The sequence below is a fragment of the Stigmatopora argus genome, chromosome 7 (assembly GCF_051989625.1).
Source record: "Stigmatopora argus isolate UIUO_Sarg chromosome 7, RoL_Sarg_1.0, whole genome shotgun sequence".
In the NCBI taxonomy this organism is placed as follows: Eukaryota; Metazoa; Chordata; class Actinopteri; order Syngnathiformes; family Syngnathidae; genus Stigmatopora; species Stigmatopora argus.
The window spans coordinates 7,384,181-7,406,280 of NC_135393.1; the positions used below are offsets into that span (position 1 = coordinate 7,384,181).

Here is a 22,100-nt window from a genome sequence, read left to right on the forward strand (position 1 = left end):
AGTCTATTTACCGTTTTGGGCCAGTAGGAAGTGTTTGTTGTTTCCTTTTTTTGTTTGTAGAATTTTTACAGTTGTCTTCCTTGTGTTTTCTGTCACAGCAAACATGGTAAATTGAGAATAAACCAGGAAACATCAAAAAGGGATGCTTCCCCAACAACTGAGGTTGACGGCAAGTAATGAAAAAATATTCATTTTTCCATTTGTAGATCCAAAGAGTTTCTCTACATCCCACTTTCAGTTAAAATTGATTTTACACTTTTTTTTACGTTGTGTAGTTACAAAGGACATTGCAAAAAACTGTCCTTTATCAATTTCCTTGTCTTGTAAAATGATTCACTCTTCAAACACGCATCTTTATTCTCTCAGTGTCTGTTGTATGAATTGAATGAATATTTACAGCCCTTCACACAATCACAACTTGGGTGTGTTTTTGTGCTTGTGTTTTTGGTGGTGTGTGTGCGCGTGTCTGTCTGAGTATACACACATGCAGACTTGTTGCAGAAGGTGTTGGGCATTAACTTGAGCGATGGAGCACTCCTATTGATTTCCACAGTAGAGGAAAAGTAATCTTCTCTTTGCTGAGATCCACGTCTGTGTGTGCGCTATTCTGTGTGTGCACGCATGCGTGTGTGGAGATCCCTCTGTGATTGAAACACTGGTCAGAAACAGTATTTAAGGTTTTATAGCCTGCCCCACGTCAGTACAGTATATCACTCTAAAGTAGTGGATAAGAATTGTTACTGTAAACAGCATCTCGGAATGTTTGGTCCAAAGAGAAGACCTTCGTCCACTTAGCCTGTGTGCTTTGTGAGTACTATATGGGATTATACTGTTTTGCTTTGAATTTCTCATGAAATTGTGTTTGATGTGACATTCCTGTTATTATATTATCACATTAAGGAATGCTCACTTGTTCAAACGCAGTAGTTCAGCTTTTGTTTTATATTATGTGTATACATACATATGTATATGTATATCTGTGTATGTATGTATGTATGCATGTGTATGTATGTAATACATACATACACATGCATGCATACATACATACTATGTATGTATATATATGTGTGTGTGTGTATATATATGTATATATGTATGTGTATGTATATGTATGTGTATGTATATGTATGTATATATGTATGTGTATATATATGTATATATACGTATATATGTATATATATATATATATATATATATATATATATATATATATATATATATATATGTGTGTGTGTATGTATATGTGTATACCCATGATGATGATATGTATATATATATAGATGTATATATGTATATATATGTGTGTATATATGTGTATATGTATATATATATATATATATATATATATATATATGTATTTATATATGGCTTTTTCCATAGGTGGTGAACTGAATTTTTCTTTTATTTTTTTTTAATTCTTTTAGCTTGACTCCTTGTGGTCCCTCACCATGAACCTGTTTGACATGCTTAACCCTGCACAAAACCCCAGACAACTGGATATAATGAGTGCCTAGGGAAGAGCGAGTGAATTATCTCTTAGAGACATCCAGCAACCAGACCTTTGCTCACTTTGATTGGACGAGGAGTAAAATGATAAATTCTGACATAAGACTTATGGCGAGAGGTAGAAGTATCTTTGCAGTAGATGCATACAGCATAGAGCAGAGGTCTTCAAGGGCCGCTGTAGGTCCTGTATTTTGTTCCAATCAATCCAGCACAGACAGTTTAACCAATGAGGTTTCCACAAACACCACCTGACTGCAATCACCTGATTACATTTGCAAGAAACCAGATTGGTGAAAATGTGTTGTCTTGTTTGGTTGGAATGAAATCCTGCACACACTGCAGCCCTTGGTGGAATACTGTGGAAATCCCAGCTATAGAGCACAAGCTTCCCCGCCAGGCTAATGAAAGCCAAAGCTTTGTCCCAGTGTGTGTTAGCACTCCCGGATAACTCAAACAAGGATCTTATTTACCCTTTTTAAAAGTCACTTCCAGAGACAAAGTGAAGCACGCTGATGAAACATAACCCAGGTTAGTTCAATATTGCCCTTTGACAATTTTATTTATCTTTTGGTTAATAGAGCAGTACGTCTTGCATATTTATCGTATTGATTTAACAGAATAGTTTTTAGAATGCTGGTCAAGACGCCAGATGCACAATCTGTTTTTGAAATAGTGGACAGTCTTTCATGTTTACAGGTAGGTTCCTAGTGATATTTCTCCGTAGCACAATTTTTTGCTCAGTTGCACTTGATCATCATGTTTTCATCCATTAATCTGACAAATACAAATTGAATTGCACCCATTTATTGCAATCCATTGCTGCAGTCATCCTTCCGGGCAAAGAGAGGTAAATAATGGTACTCTGAGCATCTTGTCATGTTGTGCAGAATTCTCTGAAAGAAATGAAATGTTAAACCTTAGATACAATATATTCGTGTTTACACACATAAATGCATTGTAAGCACAAGAACCAGATTCCCAAAAACAATAGTGGTGCTTTGGAATATGTGCCTCATCGGTTCCATTGCTATGGTCATAACTCAAATCATGTGATTCAAGTCATCTTATTCATTAAAATGGGAATATTTTTCATGTATTTCAGCTTGACCCCCCAAAAAACTAATGAAATCTTCATGACCTTTATAATATTTTACTGTGAACCCTCATAATATAAGCACCTCAGTGTCAGGCAAAAAAAACAAATGCAAATTGACACAACACAAGCACTGAAAAGCAAAACAAATAAGCACAAATCCAAATTGGTCAAAACACAAATATTATACAATAATTTCTGTTCAGTCCCTGTCCAAAGTTTACATGGCCAATCTACATGTCAGTCACATGTTCATATTTGTCTCTGTATTATTTTTTGCTGTGTTAGTCTTTGCTGTTTAGATTGTTTTTTGTTTTTAAATACCAGAGAAACAATCTGGAAATTTATTCATTTTGCAGTTCTGTTTCTAGTTATAGGAGGATTTGGGTCAGGTTTCATACACGTAGGTTTGTGAGTTTTGCCCAGATTGCAACCCCTCAGCCTTGACTTGAGCTTCGATATATTCCAACTATGAAGAGGCCTTTATTAGGGATTTAAAAAGAGACCGTGCAGCATCATTATATTTTTTTTAATGGAAGAGCCGTATTCAACTCGTTAGAATTAAATGGTGAATTAAAATCAATTCAATGTCAATTGAGAATGGATGTAGGCACATCATATTCTTTTGCATTTACAAAGTTCTTTACCAGTCATTCACAGACTAAAATGGCAGTCATCCATGCCATGTAGGAACATTTCAGACTGAAAGAGAAAACATCTCTTTTCATTGTGTTTGTGCTATTTGCTCTGCAGGTTGTTGTGTATGTAATGAAAAGAAACTATTAAAGGAAAGTATTTTACAATTTTTAGGTTCTAATTTTTATTTTATTTAGATTGCCTGAGTTTGGATGAGCTGGCTCATGGAATAAATGAAGGACTAGGAGGGGAGGCTCATATGCGTAATTGTCATTTAAAAAAAACCTTACAAGGGAGGGGTGTCATACTTCTTTCTATGGGTTTAGATGCAATGTTTTGCCAATGCCTCTTTTGGGCAGGAGTTATGCAAATCTGGAGTCCTAGAGATTAAATAATAGATATCCTTTATTTGTTTTCTTCTCAATCCTGAGAAAAGTAACATGACCCAGGCTCGTATTTAAAGTTTCTCAACAAAAAAACAAACAAAAAGAAACGTGACATTCTTGACTCAACTCTTCATTTTCAAATGCACATTAAGTACATGACTAAAATGTATTCTCCACAAGAAAGCAAAGATACAGCATTTCACCCATTAAGGATGCAGAGACCATAATTCATGCATTTGTCTTGTCTCGGGTGAAAACGCTGTAATGTGTTGCTCTCTGGTCTTCCAGAATGGAATTAAAAGCTTGCAATTAGTAGAAAATGCCATTGCCTGACTTTTGACATGGACGGAAACTCTTGTGCACTCCAAAAAGCTAACTCAGGCAGTCATAAATCAAGATGTTACTGTTGTAGTTGGTCATAGCTGCATGTTATAGTGATAACACTGAACTTAAAGAACGTTTTTTTTGTGTTGGGGAAGAGTTGAATGTTGCCTGGATTGATGTGGATCATCTTTGTCACAAGTGCATGAACTCATGAAATCAAATAATCTCTGAAGCATGTGATAATCCCATGTATGGGAATGTTTTGCAATGTTTGACTGCTGACAAGGTCTCAAAAAGAAAACTAATGATATAACAACCTGATTTTGATCATTACATAGATATGGGGTGTAGAAAGCATGCCACCAGGAAGTAAAATTTACCAAGAGTGAGGCCAAACAATTATGTTGTGTTGACCATCTCTTTCAGTGTTACAACTGCGGTGTGCCCGGACTGGTAGGACCCAAATGCAGGGAAGCAGGTGGACACAGACAGTGAGGGTGCACTAAAATAACTTTAATAAATTCAGAAGATTCTGAATTATACAGTGTATAAATGCATGTTGCGTTTACCACTTATGTGCATGGCAGTTTTTAGGTTTTGATACCATTCAAAGCCGTGTAAAGGCTACTGTTTATGGAGTTAATCCACATGAAACAGGCCCAAATACAGCAGAATTGATGTGACGTAACACTTAACACTCAAATCCACTCTTTTGCTGAGAAATTGGGTTTCAAAGAGAATTGCAACATTTGACAAACTGATAGGTTTATTAATAGATATACTTTACTAAAAACAGAGAGGCATCGTTGACATATTCCAGCGTTGAAACTTGCAAGTGAGAATTGTCCTGACTCATCCTCGCCACCGTGACATTCTGAAGAAACGGCATCCTCCTCTGTCCATTTAGTCGCGCATAATCAAAACACTTAAGGTAATCTGATTCAAACAATTGCATAAGCTAACCGAATAACACCATTAAGGTAAAAAAACAACTGCCACAACAATTGCATATCAGGTCGGAAACCAAAAACACCTGCGTAAGAATTTGCTCAAGTAAGCATACAAGGTGACCCGAGCGGATCGGAAACCAAAACAACTGCGTAAGAATTTGCACAAGTAAGCATAATAATTCAATATAAGGTAAAACCGAGCGACAGTATTTTTATAACAATATGCGAGTATTTTCGGAAGTTGATTCTATTATCACCATCTGCCGGAATCCAAGTCAAAGCAATTTAAGAGTCCTTCACAGATCTTTGTTGCGAACTCAGATCAACAGTCCCCGGCCTGTCCGGTCAATAGTCCTGAAAACTAAAATTAAATGTCCTTGAAGCCATCTGTGGGGGGGGGAGTGTCCTTGTTATATCGATCTTTCGTCTGCTTCGTAAGAATGATTTAATAATATGCACATAGGTATTCCATATGTGCCCCAATATGCACATATATAATAACATCCCAGAATAACCCCAACACAAACCAAATGCAGCAATTGAAGAAATGCAAGTGATGGTGAATTTTCACCTCAATCAGTACATTAAGAATTCTAAGCCAAGTTAAAATAACCAGTACAGAGGAAGGATGGAAATACTGAATTTTAGGCATTGCAGAGATGTCTGCTGTGATGTTTGCTTAAACATATAATCAGAGCTCCGCACATCATGATACTAGTTTTTTTAGCTTGTCCCCTCGCCCTCTTGGGCCCCTTGTATTCCCGCAAAATTGGCCCCCAGAAGCCATCTTCCCCCTCAAGTTCTTTTTTTGGTTCCTATATACAAGTACGGTCAAAACCTGCTGCAATTACCACTTGTGACAATAGAGATCACTGTGGAAACTGAAAAAAAGACAATTGAAAACACCTCTATTCTGTTGTGCAAGTTTTTAGGAACAAAAATAGAGTATAGCTTTAAGGGAAATATTCGAACCAAAGGTACCCGGGAGCTCTGCCTATTGGGAGTTTTTAAATACTTCTGTATCTGTCAGCACGTTAACATCTGCAGAAGTTAACATGATGCCCTGAAGCCAGCAACATGTGAGAAAAAATGCACAGGCGCAAACATGCAATATAATTAAATGGAGAGCTCAGAGTGGGTGGATGAAAGAAAGGATGCCAATAGAAAGATCAAGACATGGATGGGGAGACAAGTGAACGAGTGAGAGGGGAATGACGATGAGGCAGAGTGCAAAACCGTGGAAACACTCTTGTATAGGTGGAAGAGCACATCGTGTTGAATAGTGTCTGCATGTGTGCATCTCTGGGGAAAGATAGGAAAAGTAAAATCACATGTATTTTAAGTAATCACAGCATAATCACAGCAAACCTTTAAATTTCTCAATGGATTTCACAAGCCCACATTTAAAGAATTACGACATACTCTGATCTAAACCACAAAAGACCAAGGAAAAAAACCAAACTGCAACAAAAAATAGGAAAGCTTTGGAAGAGCCAAATAAGGGATAATCTATTTCAAGGTTGACTTGGGAACAATTGATATAATGTGGGCAACATTTAATAAATTCAATGATGCTACACGGCGATATCAAAAACAACTTCAGAGTCCCACCGGTGTGATGAACCACCATAGGTGGGATCACAGGAAAACAACCCTTCCTGATGGCCTCTGATCTAGCCTTGGGCAGTTGGCGTGGAGACACTACAGAAGCTACAGTTATTGCCGTTAATGGTGAGAAAGGATGGCAGTGCAGGAATGAGAGTATATGGGCTTCAGAGAACAACTTGGGAATGATAAAGACAGTCATAAAAGCACATAAACATACTGTGGGAGAGGGTAAGTGGAGCATGAATGAGGGAAAGAGCAGCGACCCAATAATAAATCAAATGAGCTTGAAAGGTCAGAGGCCAAGCTTTAAGATGGACCTGGTTGGGTTACTCATCAATCTTTGCATCCAATCACCGAAATTATTTCATTGAAAATGTGATTGGGCTGTCAGTGGAAAATATTGCATGACTGTTATTCAAGTAAATATTCAATTAATGGAATAACTTAGGACATAGATCCCATGAAATTCAGTTTCAGAAGAGGGACCCTTCAAACAGACACAATTTTTGCTTGTCTTGCATTTATGCACTTCTCTTTCATGCCGTTAGTATTGAAGTCTTCATTTTCGCTCTATCACTGCATTCCTCGCAGCAGTTGTTGTTTTGTTTGTTGATGAAATATATCAGTACATCGATATACTGTTGTGATTTAATCATTAACGGTATAATTTTTGCATCTCTTGAACGGCTGGTGTGTAATTATCCTTTCACCCTATCCTTCTACTCTACCCGGGTAGAGATATACAGCACATGGACATCTGTAAATTAAATACACCCCAATGTGTCTTCATTTCCTCCCAAACAATGAAAATATGTGATATTGTTTAATATGGTTTTCTCATTATAGCTTTGAATGAGCATTAGACAGAGGAATAAAGAAAGTTATTTGTGCTTGTTTGAAATAAACAAGTTGTAATTCTTCTAGGTACACGTATTAAACTGAAAGTGAATGTCATGACACAATTTAGTCAGCAAAAGCGGATTTAAAGAAAGGATATGACCCCATGTCAGTTGGTGGGTAATAGTGGGATTTACTATTTTTAGTTTTATGACAGACCTGTTTAAGAAATGTGTGGAAATTCTATTAGTCCATTATGTACTCTAGAAAGTAAGATAAAGTTAACTATCTCGTGAAGATATTCCGTTCCAAACAATCATCCATTTTCAACATTTTAATGATTTTCTAAATGTGAAAGCCCACGTATGCTGGGGCAATGGGTACACGCATGCATGTTCTTACGGCTCATATACTCTTGTTGCACTTTGGATAACAAACAACACACCCTATACATACAACCTAATCAACATCGACAATATGGGTGGGTACAGAAAACCCAGTTTTGCACGCTTCTTGGGTGCCCACAAGCCTTTCAAATTTGAAAATGGGTATTCTGCCCTGCTGGGCATATGAAATCCAGTAACTTTTGTACCCTTAAAAGAGGTTCTCCCAATACCCAAAGTCAGTAGATGCAAAATCTCTTACAAGACAGAAGTCCTAACTTTTCAAAGTCAAACGTTTAGTTGTTAGTGAGCGTTTGTCATGCTGCGCAAGACTCAATTCTTTCTCATTTTCATTTTTGCGCTGGCAGATTTCCCAACTGAATCGCTTGAGAAGGATGCGAGGATGCAATACACCCAAATGCAGAGAATGAATTGCCAGAATGATTTACTTACTCCCCCTGTGTAACCTTTAAGGAGACTTTTAATGTCGTTCAATGTTGTCTAATCCATCCAGGGGTATTATGTTTTTTTTAGGTTGTCCGTCTGGCCAAACCCTCTCCTGTGTGCACAATATCTCAGGAACGCGTGTAAGGAATTTCATTACATTTGGCACAACTGTCCTCTTCAGGAAGAACAGATTAGCAACGTCAAAGTCATTGTGGGTAAACCATGTTTGACAGAAGCACAAAAACAGACCTTTCTAAACGTTTCTCTACATCCGCCATTTCATTACCGCTTGATGTAAAAGGTCTCTATGGTGTTGTTTGTTTTGTTTGCGTTTAAAAACAGATTATAATAATGTTCGTCTTGCTAGAAGACCTTGTGTGCGTCATCTATTTAAATAGGCCTATTTTAGGAAAAGTAACATCTAAAAGCTATTATTATTGCAGTCCAGGTGTCATGCTCTGAAACTAGGCTTTGTTGTTGTTGTTATTGTTTTTTTTGTCTATTAGTACTTCATTTTTTTTTCTTTGTTTCACCCATATTTTTTGCTGATAATTCTCTGCCTGCCTGACTCCTTAATTTTGATATGTTCTTTGTTTTTACTTTGCTATGTATGTTCCTACTTATTTATAACATTATGTTGGATTGGATTGGATTGGATAACTTTATTCATCCCGTATTCGGGAAATTTCATTGTGACAGTAGCAAGGGGGTGATTAGACAGAACAACAAAGCAAAAGCACAAAGTACAAAGCAAATCAAAGTAAATGGGGTTATTAAGAATCACCAATTCAAATCATTAAGACAGAAAAGCAGCAAAAACACAAAACGAGCAAGAGTGGACGGAGCTACCGCCACTGGCTGCCACTTGAGCGGCGCCATCTTGGTTGCGGTAGCAAAAACGGATACAGACTCAAAAAGACGTTGTAAAGTTGGACAAAAACTGGAACCACACACAGGAAGTCTTCCACAAGTTGGGGAACTTCTGCAGACTGTGACCGAGGTAGAGAACGGCGCCATCTTGGAAAAAAAAATCATTTGTCTGTTCTGGTTTCTACTTTATCAATAATTATTTGATTTAAAGTAAACGATCTATTTCGTTAGTAGCATTAGAAGTTTTAAATTGTTGTAGACGAGCTCCATTTCATGAGAATTTGACAGCAATAATTGTTAAAACTCTTTTTTTGCCACAATGTATAGTTTTGAAGTTCAGTTGGATTCAACATGAAACTAAAAAAATATTCCCATTTAAGGTTTCAGACAGACCTTTCGCCTGAAATCAGCTGCTGGGAAGAACACTGGTGTTCTGTCAATTTTGTCGAAGTAAGCTCCCCATTGTTAACAGTACCGTAACTCGAGCGCAGCCGTTATCTTGGACTATCATCAATATTTTATTTAGATGTTTTCATGTGTATCCAATTGCTTACATTGGTTAGTGGTCAAAAGGCACTCTAAAATAAATACACATTAAAATGTACTCACTTGCAGCAATGACAATAGGCAAATGAGTCGGAGTTAAAATGCTACTTTAAATTGTTGGGTATTTGAGCTGTGATAACCCTTGTGGATTGTTGTGGCCATGCGCATGCCCTCTTTTGCTTTGAAGCAGAATTCGACGGAAAACTGAAATTGACAGAACACGTGTGCACTTTGCAAAGTCAGTGGTGTTGTAAATTAATGAATGAATTTAAAATATAACATTTTGTTCACATTTCAGCACTTGTATTTTCAAATATTTAGGAATATCTAAGTGTAACACAATCTCAGTCTTTCATTAAGTGCGTTAGAATGATTTTTGTCCGAAATCTAAGTGTACTAGTGTTACTTATGGCTTAAAAATATGAATAAAGCCTCTGCATTTATTTTCACTGAGCATTTTGGCTGACTACACGTACATATTTTATTGTTGATCCAACAAAGTTTCTCAGAGAGCTAAATATTCTTAGAGGTCTTACCTCACTAAAATAATTGAAAACCATTGGAGTAGACCAATGGTTCACAAATAGTGGGTCAGCGATGCCAGAGGGGTTGCGTGTGACCCTTGGGAACATCCTTGTTTTGTGGGCCATGTTAGAATTGAGTCTAATTGCACATCCACTATAGTAGATGGCAGTAAGGATTTCGTTGTCACTATGGTATAGGCCAGAGTTGTTTTTGTTTTTTTTGTTCCACAAAGGAAATGTTATGAAGAATGCAAAGTAATTATTTGATTTATTTTTTATTAGATTATTTGTGGGTTTTTTTCGGGTAATTTACTGTTTACATTTTTGAAAAAAATATACTATTTATATACGTTAACAATTTTTTGCTTTGACTCCCAAGTGCAACTTGAGATAAATGCGCGTGTAAATGTAATAATACATACAGAGCAAGTTTTTTTGCCATACACATTGACACAATAGCATCATTTCAAGTGTTGAAAAGAGTTAATCTCTGTATCCATGACAACCATCCCCCTGTGTAATTTACCTTTTCTCCAATTGTGATTTGTTCTTAGCGTGCTTTCATCCTTCAACACTCTAAGAAGAGCACAAGGTGACACCGAGCCACGAATGGGGAAAAAATACATATATACTTAATCCGATTCCATCTGTCTCGCCACTCTTGCCTTATATTTACCAGTGTGTGCGTGATACAAGAGAGTACAGAAACGGAGAGTAGAATGAAAAGATGATGTAAACTAATCTCTGCCAGCAGGCTACTTCCCCGAGAAGCTGAGTTCATTTCACACACAACAATAGTTACAGCAAACAAAACAGAAAGATAATCCCATTGGTTAAATACAAGAAAAGATTAAACACAATTACACGATGGCATTAGCATTTGAATGGGCTCATGAAATGGTAGTGTGCATCACCTTCCATACTATGTCCAAAGATGGATCGATTTTTTAATTTCTTTTATTTTTATTTTTTTTCCCTCAAGAGATTGAAATCAAGTTGTCTGTCCATGGCCTAGTTTGCCTTTTTGACTTTTTTTCATGGATTTTAGAGAGTTAAAGTGTCTTGTCAGGCCAAAACTCCTGTATCGGCTGCAATTCTTATTAACTCCTGAAACCAATTAATCAATTCCAACATAATTATATTCAAATCAAGGTTTCTTTTCATTTGTCTTTTCTCTGATTACGTTTTCTTAGGGTACTCAAACTTTCTCCCATTTCTGAAAAATATGCAGGTTATTTTCAATAGAGATAATCCGTAGTTGTAAGAGTGAATGTGAGAGCATTCCTGACTGTGGCCAATTCACCAGTGACCATGAAAAAGAGGGAAGGTTGGGGTGGTGTTACTTACTGCAAAGCAGTCAATTCCCTCTCAGCGACATGGTGAATGGCTGTCAATCTCTCTATATATGCTATGTAATTGCTTATACTTATGATGTTTATTGAAATGCAGCCAAACAGAAAAAGGTTTCAGAGGATTGACAGCGAGACAGACCATATTTGGGAAAGAGGAGTCACCAATAGAACAATAGCTGGATAATAATGATACTTGACTACAATTACATACCACTATGGTGGTCCGACCAGCTCCCAAGAGACGGACAATGGGTCAACAGCCCCAACCCCCACTGATCCCCCATGCTTGACAGAGCCAGGACTGGCAACCATTGTCTGTAAACCATGTCGATGTGTGGTGAGCATACCAGTCAACTTCTACGTTTGTCCCATAGTTTATGATTTTTGATCATTTCAAATTGTGTACGCCGTATAACAACTTTTGGACGGGAAAAAAATGTTTTAAAAAAATATACGTATTTTGTAAAACTGATCTCGTCTTACCATTTCAGGTCTAATCCGGATCGTTTTGGTCACGGGTAGCAGACAAAAACGTCAAACTCATTTTTTGTTGTGGGCCACGTTGTAGTTTCGATTTCATCCGGAGGGCCAGTATGTCTTCCAACTAGGCTGCCAAAATTAATTGATTAATAAATTGACAGCTTTTTCAATCGTGCTGATCGATAGATCATTTTTGGACATTCAAATTTGTACAAATCCTCTGCAATTATTGATTTAAAATGAGCAAACACAGGAAATATTCCCTATACATCTATAATCTTCATTTGAATTTGATCATAAAACAGAAAGTTGGCACTCATCATTAACTCTCTTGGGCCACAGAAAATGATGCGGCGTGCCAAATTTGCCCCACGGGCCGCCACTTTGACATCTGTGGTGTAATGCTTTCAGCATGAAATGCGCATGTGCGTCAGTTACTTTCGCCTTCTCACTATTTAAATATAGCGCATCAGCAAGCAATGTACCCAGACACGCAAGATGTCAGCGACATACAACGACACCTACAGAATCTTGAATTTAGTCCATGCAAAAGGCGCACCAAATGTTTGGGTACTCCGTCCACTTTGGGGAAAATTTTAGACTTATAAGTGCACCCTATGTGAGAAAATATGTGCTGTGTTGTGATTGTACATTTTATTATTGCTTAATAAGAGGAATTGCAATCATTAATAAGGGTAGCAATTGGCAGAGGTTGACAGGTAAGGAGCTCAACTAGAAGCCAGCAATCTCTTCTAGTTCATTCAAATACTGTAGACCTGCACTGTGGATTCTAGGTTAATGTTGTCGTTGTTCATGTTTCGGCACAAGACTATAATATTACATAAAGGCAAAGTGAAGCCTCATGTCCTTTGCTTTTGATCCATGTAAGCATTGCCCAGTACCTTTGTCTGGTCACTTTGAAGCAAATGCGGCATTACCTAATGTCCCATGCTGATGAAAAGTACAGAAAAGGCATCCAAGAGTGGATGAATATACTCAAAAAAAATTCTCGGGAAATGATAGACTTCAATGTCAAGCCAGTGAGTAATGCAATAATACAGAAAAGGCAGTGTCATACTCAGAATAATTTTGAATATGATTTCTGGAAGGCATGCTTTTGACAAGCATTGTTTAGTATTGTAGAGAAATTGGATGTTAAAAAAGACATCAAATAGCTGTAATGGATTGTGACATAAAAAAAATACCTGAATGACTTGATGGGATCCAATACAATACAGAAAAATGTTCTCACCAAGGTTTTCATCTAAACGGGGAATGAAAGAATTAACAATTCATCGGTTTGAATGTCCCATAGAAGCCTTATCTCTTCTGTTGTACAAATGGAAGAAAGATTAGTTACCACGCAGCAATTCCAACTGGTGGAAACAAAGCTTAGTTGATTACATTTGTGGAGTGTAGACTACTGCCATTGTCAATATACTAAAGACCACTTGTATGGCTATTCGAATCTGATGTCGATTTTTCGATTTTTTTTTTACGGATTGGAAATGACGCAAAAGCACTAAACATACAGTTTGTCCCAAAAAGAAGACTTTTTTTTAATCTTAGCGAGTTAAACACAGATTTTCTTTTGTAAATGTGGAAAAGATTTAACAGCGGGAGTTGAAATATATTCCAATAATTTTCAATTCTTGCTTTTTTGGCTAAAATTAAAATGATTGAAATTGATTTACTTGGCAAAACAAATTAATTTTTTGCCACAAAAATTCGTTTTATGTATCCTGACTAGTCACCACTGAGCTGTAGCCTATTTCAGCTGCAAAAATTGTATTCGCATTCTTACATAGTAAGTTTTTAATAATAATAATAAAACAACGGATCTAAGGACAGTTTATTTTATTTCATTTCAATATTGATGTTAAGTAGGTAGTCAGCATATTTTCAATAAAAGGAAGAAAACCTCATTAAATTTTCCCGAGTCGAGTATGCACTCCCGCCTAATTGTTACCAATATTTGATTTTAACGTTTCAATTTACAGAGTTTAAATATTCCGCCAACCCGTTCACATATCTTATTTTGATTAACATGGTGATGAACAGAACTAATTTGATGCTATCTCTTCCCAATGACAATAAACCACTCTGCCCCGACCAGATATTGTTGTGGAGATTGAACAAGAACAGTCATGTCACGGTTAATGCCTTTTTTAATTAAGGTCCATATTGGAGCCAATAGTGATCCAGCAAGTAATCAGTGAAACCCTGGTTGTTTGAGCGAGCATTAAATCTAAAAGCCTCTACTTTGTGACCTTGTCTAGAAAGTTAAGGCAGTGTCATTTTTATATCATTGTGGTAATGAAACAAGACCTGAATTTCCAACTACTTCCCTGAGAGTGGTTTTGGATTCTTCTGATTGACAGCTCTCAAAAGCATTATCTCTCTTTAAGCAGCCCTGACATGGACCCTGTGATTAGTCAGTGAGTGAACAGCAGAACATGATGAAGCATGACTACTTCTGTTATCCCATCCAATACAAACTGTGCTTGGCCACGCACAGCTAAATTGCATTTCAACAACTATATAATAACGGAGGTAGAGCAGCATTTGGAATGGCGGTAAATAATGTCAAGAGGTTTTAAGAGAGCACTACGTTAAATGGGAGCACGACCACGACATTCAAATATGCAACATTTTGAAGAATGTCCCCAAAGCCATTAGGAGACAGGGAAGGGGGCTGTGTAGAACATTTGTGTGTGTGGCAGGAAAAAGTGTTTTCTATTGAATGGATTTATTTTATCCGCAGCTGAAACCCTGTTCACTTACATTCTCATTCCTTACCGTAAACACACACATACACGTATGTCACATCCAAATCTGAGGGTAACCTCTGTGGAACACCGGTCCGCTCAGCCACAAGGTGATTTGACTTTTTTTCTTTCTCTCTGAGGATTTGCTTTTTAAATGCAGCTGTGCCACAGCGTGTGTTTGTGTTTGTGTGTGTCGGTGTGTGTGTCGGTGTGTGTGTCTGTGTGTGTGTGTCGGTGTGTGTGTCGGTGTGTGTGTCGGTGTGTGTGTCGGTGTGTGTGTGTCGGTGTGTGTGTTTGTGTGTGTGTGTGTGTGTTGGTGTGTGTGTGTGTGTGTCGGTGTGTGTGTGTGTGTCGGTGTGCGTGGGTGTCCGTGTGCGTGCATGCAATTTGTATGAACACATCCAGTGGTTGGTTGCGTGGGAAATGCACTTAAGTCGCCAGTCAACCATCCCACGCTTGGTGATTTTTTTTTTAGCGGTCAGGTCATCTGCTGAATATGGGCAGTGATTCATTCAGGTGACCTTGCAAGGTTGCATGTGAGCAAACACACGTATGGCATTTGCCATTCAATTTTAGAGATTTTTAAAAGTTGTACCTCGTCAGTTAAACACAGTACCACTTATAGAATCTGAGCTGTGTGATAATGTGGTTGGATTTTACTTTTCAGTTCTGGACATCATAAGTAGGATGGACAATCTGGGATATACTCACATTTAATCAGCTGAATATATGAAAAATATTGGTTATTTTTTATTAACATGTATTTCATTTTTTCCCACTAATGTCAAAATCCGTTTAAGAGAATATCCAAACTCCACTGAGGAAGGTTGGAACTCACTGCGGATCAATCCCTTGATCTCAGAATTGTGAGGCAAAGGTGCTAACCACTCTGTCATCAGGCAGCCTAAACTAGCAATTACCTTTTTTCCAATTGTATCTGTCTGAAAGAAAAAGATAATCTGGGAAAACTGACAAGACAAGTTCATTCCTCTGTTTTAAAGAATCCCAGTACTCAATTGCCATTTTTAGTAGTGTCAGTCAACACAGGGACAAACATTCAAAAGATGACAGAGCCGGAAACTGACCAAACATTGCTAGATGGGGAGTCAGACAAAAGAACAATGAGATCATCAGAAAGTTTTATTCAAGTCATTTTAAATGTCATTTTAAACAAATCAAAAGTTAAGCACATGTGCTCTTTGGGTTGTCTTTGTCACATCTTGCCTTTTGCTGCTGTGATGGATGCAAGAAAAGCCAGCCTTTGGGGGGCAGTGTAGCTCTGACTGTGAACCAGTGGTTAAAATGTGGATAAAAAAAGGTGGAAAAGAAGAGATGTTGACATTTTCTTAAAAGTATATGATACACCTTCTACCCTGGAAAAGTCACCCGTGTGACACTTTACCACGTTTGAAGCGGCCTTCAAAGGTCTCGTGGCTCTTACTTCAAGGATATACTAAAAGTTACAGACGGTGAAAAAAACAAAGGGGCATATGGTCTAGAATTCTTGAAGTTATGTAGAAATTATGAATCTTAAAGTAAAATGAGAGAAAAATCGCCTTAGCCAAGGTCTCTTATGTAAAACATTCATTAATGCATTTTCTGAACCACAAGGGTCGTGGAGCCTGGAGCCTATCCCAGCAAACTATGGGCATCAGGCAGGGGACACATTAAATTGGTGGCCAACCAATCGCACGGCACAAGGAGACGAACAACCATTCATGCTCACACACATACCTTGGGGCAATTTAGAGTGTTCAACCAGCCTACCATGCATGTTTTTGGGATCTGGGGTGAAACATGACTACCCAGAGAAAACCCATGCCTGGGGAGAACATTCAAACTCCACACAGTGAGGATCAACCTAGAATCGAATACTCGACCCCAGAATTGTGAGGCCGATGCGCTAACCACTTGCCCACCGGGCCGCTCCTATGTAAATCTGTGCTTCTTAATAATTTTCTGTTCCTTTCACACTGTGATTTGTTGTTTACTGTAGATGCAAAGATAGCTGTTTAGTGATATGGTCCACCTTGTCTCATAACTGAAAACCATTCCACTCTACTAATGGCTGGTTTTGACAACTGTATTGAAGATGTGAGCGTATTTTTGTGCATTCATGCATGTGTGTGTGTGTGTGTGTTGTGTGTGTCCTTTACTCATAGAGAAGGAAAAAGGAGATGTGCAGGGCTGACAGCATGTCCTGAATTCATCTGTGACAGATGTCCATGTGGAATGTATGTCATAGGTGTACATGCACCAGTTACTAGCTCAGCCAGGTGAATGCATGTCTGGATAAAATGTGTGATGGCATGCATGTACTAGTGTAAATCATGTGCCATGACCTGAAGAGTTGTGAATTTCTTTTTTTTATTCCTCTCTTGCTATATCACACACAAATATGTGTTTTGTTTTATTCTGCAATTTCTCTTGTGACCCTGACTCAATGTGCATCAAAAAATAGAAAATTGAAAAATAAGATAACAGGGGCAAGAATTCTCAACCATTGGGTTGGGACCAAAACGTAGATTGTAAATCCATTATCGGTGATTTATTCTTATAAGTATTATATCGTTATCTCTTTTATATTTTTCATTTTCTAACTGCATTCTTGATAGTGGCACTTATTTTTAGGAGTCAAATATTGATTATGTATAAAGCTCAGGGGCAGTAGCACTTTGCCCTGAAGTGAGCTGGGATAAGTTCCAGCACCCTGCGCGACCTTTGTGAGGATATGTAGTTCAGAAAATGAATGAATGAATATATAAATAAAATAGTAATAGTACAATAATACTGAACACTCAACAGATTAATAGCACAGCGTGTTGAAGAATTTCTGAGCAAACAAAGCTTCCTCACTTGTAAAGTCTTATTTTCACTCGCTCCCAAAATTGTTTAATGTGTTTGTCTGTATTCTAAGAGGAACTTACTTCATATTCAAGAGGGTATTTCCTTTGATTAGTCTGGGAAGGCTCTTAATTGCATTCTTTGTGTATTTATTAGTTGATTTGCATTAATTTAATTAAATATGTTGATCTAAAATGAACAAATTTGCTGGCAGATTTAAGTGAAGGACTGGAAGTAACATCAAGGGGAAAAAGCACTAAGTAATATAAGCACCAGCATAAACTGTCAAAAGTGGGGCAATAAAAAGTCAGTTTGTATACTCCAGAGGGAGGAGAAAATGTATGCAGGATTTGACAGCTATGGGGAATTGAGTTTTGACAATGGTGGATAAAGAGCACAAGGCCGCATGGATGAAAGAGTTAAAAGCTAATGTGTTGCCTCGTTTGGGGTATGTCATCACTTTTCCTGGGGGATCTGAGTAGGCCTTCCACACCCAGTAGACCAATGGGGCGGGGTAATGCCTCAGGGGCGCCCACTTGTACAAATGTTTGCAGCTCTACATGCGCTTATAGCAGTGAATAAATAAACACAAATTCTTAGTTCATGCTGTTTTTTTCATCGTTAATGTGTATTTTGGTTTAGCGCTTCTCAAGTCTTATAATTGATAGCTTTAGAGTCATGGAATTTGAAATATGACTAAAAGTTAGTAACAACTTACAGTATACAGTGGTATGCTGAAATATGTGTGACCCAATTTCACATGTTTTCAAGTAACAATCTTTACTTTGGAGCATTTTTGCTTTCCATTTCATGCCATTCTTAGACATTGCAGTGCAAAAAACAAAATTCTCTGTATGTGTCCATTGAAACCTCACGTGCACGTTAGTCATCTTAGCCAATTTAAAACTGCCCCGGAGGAAAAGTTAAGCCAGTGCGCCCACAGCAATTTTTACTCAAAATGCCTCACCTTTAGATTTATGAAATATGTAAAAGAAAAGAAAAAACACATTTGTTCTTGTCAGTCATTGTTTTAATGGCCATTATTAAAAAATATTATATACATAAGACCACATACAATACTGTTTATTTTTACCAGGGTCGCGGGGGATGCGGGAGCCTATCCCATCTGACTACGGGCACCAGGTGGGGGATACCCTGAATTGTTGGCCAACCAATCGCAGGGCACAAGGGGACGGACAACCATCCACGCTCACACTCATACCTCAGTGCAACTTAGAGTTTTCAACCAGCCTACCCTGCATGTTTTTGGGATGTGGGAGGAAACCGAAGTATATACAGAGTTGAGATAAATATATAAACAACCTCGACTGTGCCCCGGCACACTAGTATAGTCTGAAACGTGCGCGTACAGGCCGAGTGGCTAACTCAGACATTGCAGGGAATAAGTTCACAATGAATTAATCATTACTGTTACAAAGAATCAAAAATCGAGGACGGAAACCATGCTGGAATATATTTGAAGCTCCAAACTCAAACAAGAGAACATTTTATCTGACACAAATTCAATCCATTAATTCCATCTCTATACTCACCAATCAATTGCAAAAACTTGAGTTAACGTCTGACCTGCAAGTAAAAATCACCAATGGGATTAAAATACACAATGCTACACAAAAGTAATCATTAAAACAAAAACTGAAACAAAATAGGCTACAGCAGGCTAAAGAGAGTACTAGTACTAATAATTTTAATTATTTTATTAAAAAAAATAATTATTATGCATATTGATCATCTGTGACGTGGGAATGGCAAAATGATCAATTTATGAAAAAATGTTACATTGACATTATTTGACCAGATGGAGTATCAGACCGACAGTGATGATATCATTAGTGATTTTCTCATGTATTATTTTAAAGACCGAGGTAATAGACCAAATAATAGATCAAAGACAGAAAAAATATATATTGTGATGGTGGCTGCGCACCGTATTGCTTAAAGTATTTCCATAGAGGCTCTGCTGTGTCCTCGGTCTTCCTCTTTTAACATTGGCTAATTGTATTTCCAATATGACCTGGCTTTTCATTACCTCTACCCACACATTCATCTTGGGGCTCTGCATTCAAATGCACCAAACGTTGAAAAATTGAATCTTTTGGGTCAATACCGAGTACAAATCATTTTGCTTGGTGACGTGCATCAATCCTGATGACCTTCACATTATTTCTCACATCTCTCTACTATCTTTGCAGTTTAGCACATTCTCGAACACAGTAAACGAGGACACCTTGCATTTTTCCACATTCAAAATAGTTGTGTGGGATATCCGCAGAGCAGCTGTTCCATTTTTAAAGTCGTTTTATGTCTACTTTATATTTAATCATTTGTATTGTGATAACTTCATTTTGTTTAGATTGTTTGATTCTAGTTTATGAGGTATATATATTTAATCTTTTAAAGAATCCACTTTGAAGTTTTCGTTGTAGTCCTGGATCGGTTGTAACTGTAGTAGTTTGTTTTTAGGCCGTTTCTGCCCTGCAGTGTGGAGCTGGATAATTGTATGTGATTACAGGTGCACTTGGAAGAGTTTCAGAAAAATCCCAGATGTACGCACGGCAGGTCCCTGGGACAAACTGTGAGGCTCCCTCTCGTCATGACGGACATCCATGCAAGGAGCTGGCCCACAGGCAGAGGTGCAGCTTGGCTGTTGACTTTGTTGCCAAAAAGACACTCCCACCATCCCCCCACCCCCCTGAGAGGAGTTAAGATCAAGCTTATAAAAGTAGAAAAAAAACTAGCCAAACAAACTTCTCCTTTTGTCCATTGTGTGGCTTTTATATCACATTTATTTGTGCCCAGTTCACGCTGTGAATTTTATTACATCCTCCCAAATTGAACTGCAGGTTTATTTTAGCAATGTTTCTCACCTGCTTCCCTCCAACCGCCATCCAAATAAAAGAGGCACAAGTTTGAATTATGATTTCCACACTGTGATCTCTGTTTGATCTACTGAATGACATTAGGTTCCCTCACCATTCTCCCTTTCCTCCACTGGTATTAAAGTTATCCCTGAGTATTTCATCCTTGTCCCTGTAGCTCTTAGACCAATACTAGTGTGACCTAACCCCGCTTACAATTTCTACTTCTTTTTGTTCTTTTTGGTACAGCCATCCACATGAAAGCCTTTCCGCTACCCTCAGTTCACCCTCACATGGCCCCTGAGGGAACAACCTGCATATCAGGTGAAACCACAGGTTTTTGGGGAGGATCAAGTTCCTCTCCTTGAAACATAATAGTACCGCATCACCCTAAGCTGCAATGAATCTAAACAATACAAAAACACAGCTGCATACATCCACACAATGAAGGGGCATTCACAATGATAGCTTAAGATATGCTTTACATGTAAACTTTAAACTGAGGAATAAATAAGTCCACAAATTACTTAGATTTTCTTCTTCTGAGTGTTTTTTTACCCGATGTTACGACAGGAGTCTTTTGTCCTCATCTAAAGTGTCCTCGACCACCACCTCTGATGAAGATGAGAGCTCCCCATTTAATCTTGTCAGGTAAAAAAAAACCACCGGAGTCTCTGGAAAGAAAAAAAAAATGATATAAAGTTGTAGACACAATTAACTGTTGTGGATCCTAAAATTTCTGTCTTGGGGATAATTTTCTTGTCTATCTCACTTCTTGTCACTGCAAAATGCAGTTGTGATAGAAAATGGAATCTGAAGAGTGAGTTGGACTGCACAGCAAAATTGTAAAAGGCGTGTTCAATTTGGAACAGTGCCTGCATATGAAGTTTTTAGCTTCCTAATACCAAGCAATACACAAAATATATGGTTGGTCAAGTCATTCATTATAAGACAGTAAGAAGATATAACCAGTGACTGTTGTACTTTCTGTTTCTAATTCTATGTATTATATATAAGACTTGTCTGTTTTTATTGACAAATTTGCTTCAAATATATAACTTCAGATTAATTGTAACTGTCATTAACTGCAACATGCTGGATGAAAGTACACATTTTGATTATGTCACCTCCAAGGGAACCAAAATCCAATGTCTAACTTTAATTCTGTGATCGGAGGAATTCCCAGTAAATCTGACTTTCTATTTAAAAAAAATGTAACGATATTTTTTGCCTAAAACGATGTTTATATAAAATGATATATTTCACAGGTTTTCCCACTATTTAAAACAATTGCTAGTTGTCTTGACAAAATTTCTGATTCTGTTTAGTACATGATGCTACTCAGATATTCACATTCTATTCATTACTTCATTTTCAGTACCACTTATCATCAGAAGGGTCATGGGGGGGTCCTAGAACCTATAACAGCTAACTATGGGCATGAGGTGGAGGGCACCCTGAATTGGTGCCCAGTTATTCAACGGGCACAAGGAGACAAACAACCGTTCACACTCACACTCATACCGAGCGGTATATAGAGTGTTCAACCACCCTAACATGCATATATTTGGGATGTGGGAGAAAACCGGAGTAACCCACGCAAGTCAAAATGTGTTTCATATATAAGGTAGTAGTCGTAGTGATGGTGGTAGTAGTATTAGAAGATT

At 37.8% G+C, this 22,100-nt stretch overlaps 1 long non-coding RNA gene across 1 annotated transcript; it reads left to right on the forward strand.

Annotated features, from left to right (window-relative positions):
* The first annotated feature begins 1,839 nt into the window (after positions 1-1,839).
* Positions 1,840-20,759, forward strand: LOC144078125 (uncharacterized). The gene is made up of 3 exons (XR_013301181.1): positions 1,840-2,034; positions 2,124-2,202; positions 20,088-20,759. It is a non-coding gene; the product is annotated as an uncharacterized LOC144078125 (long non-coding RNA).
* The last annotated feature ends 1,341 nt before the right edge of the window (positions 20,760-22,100 follow it).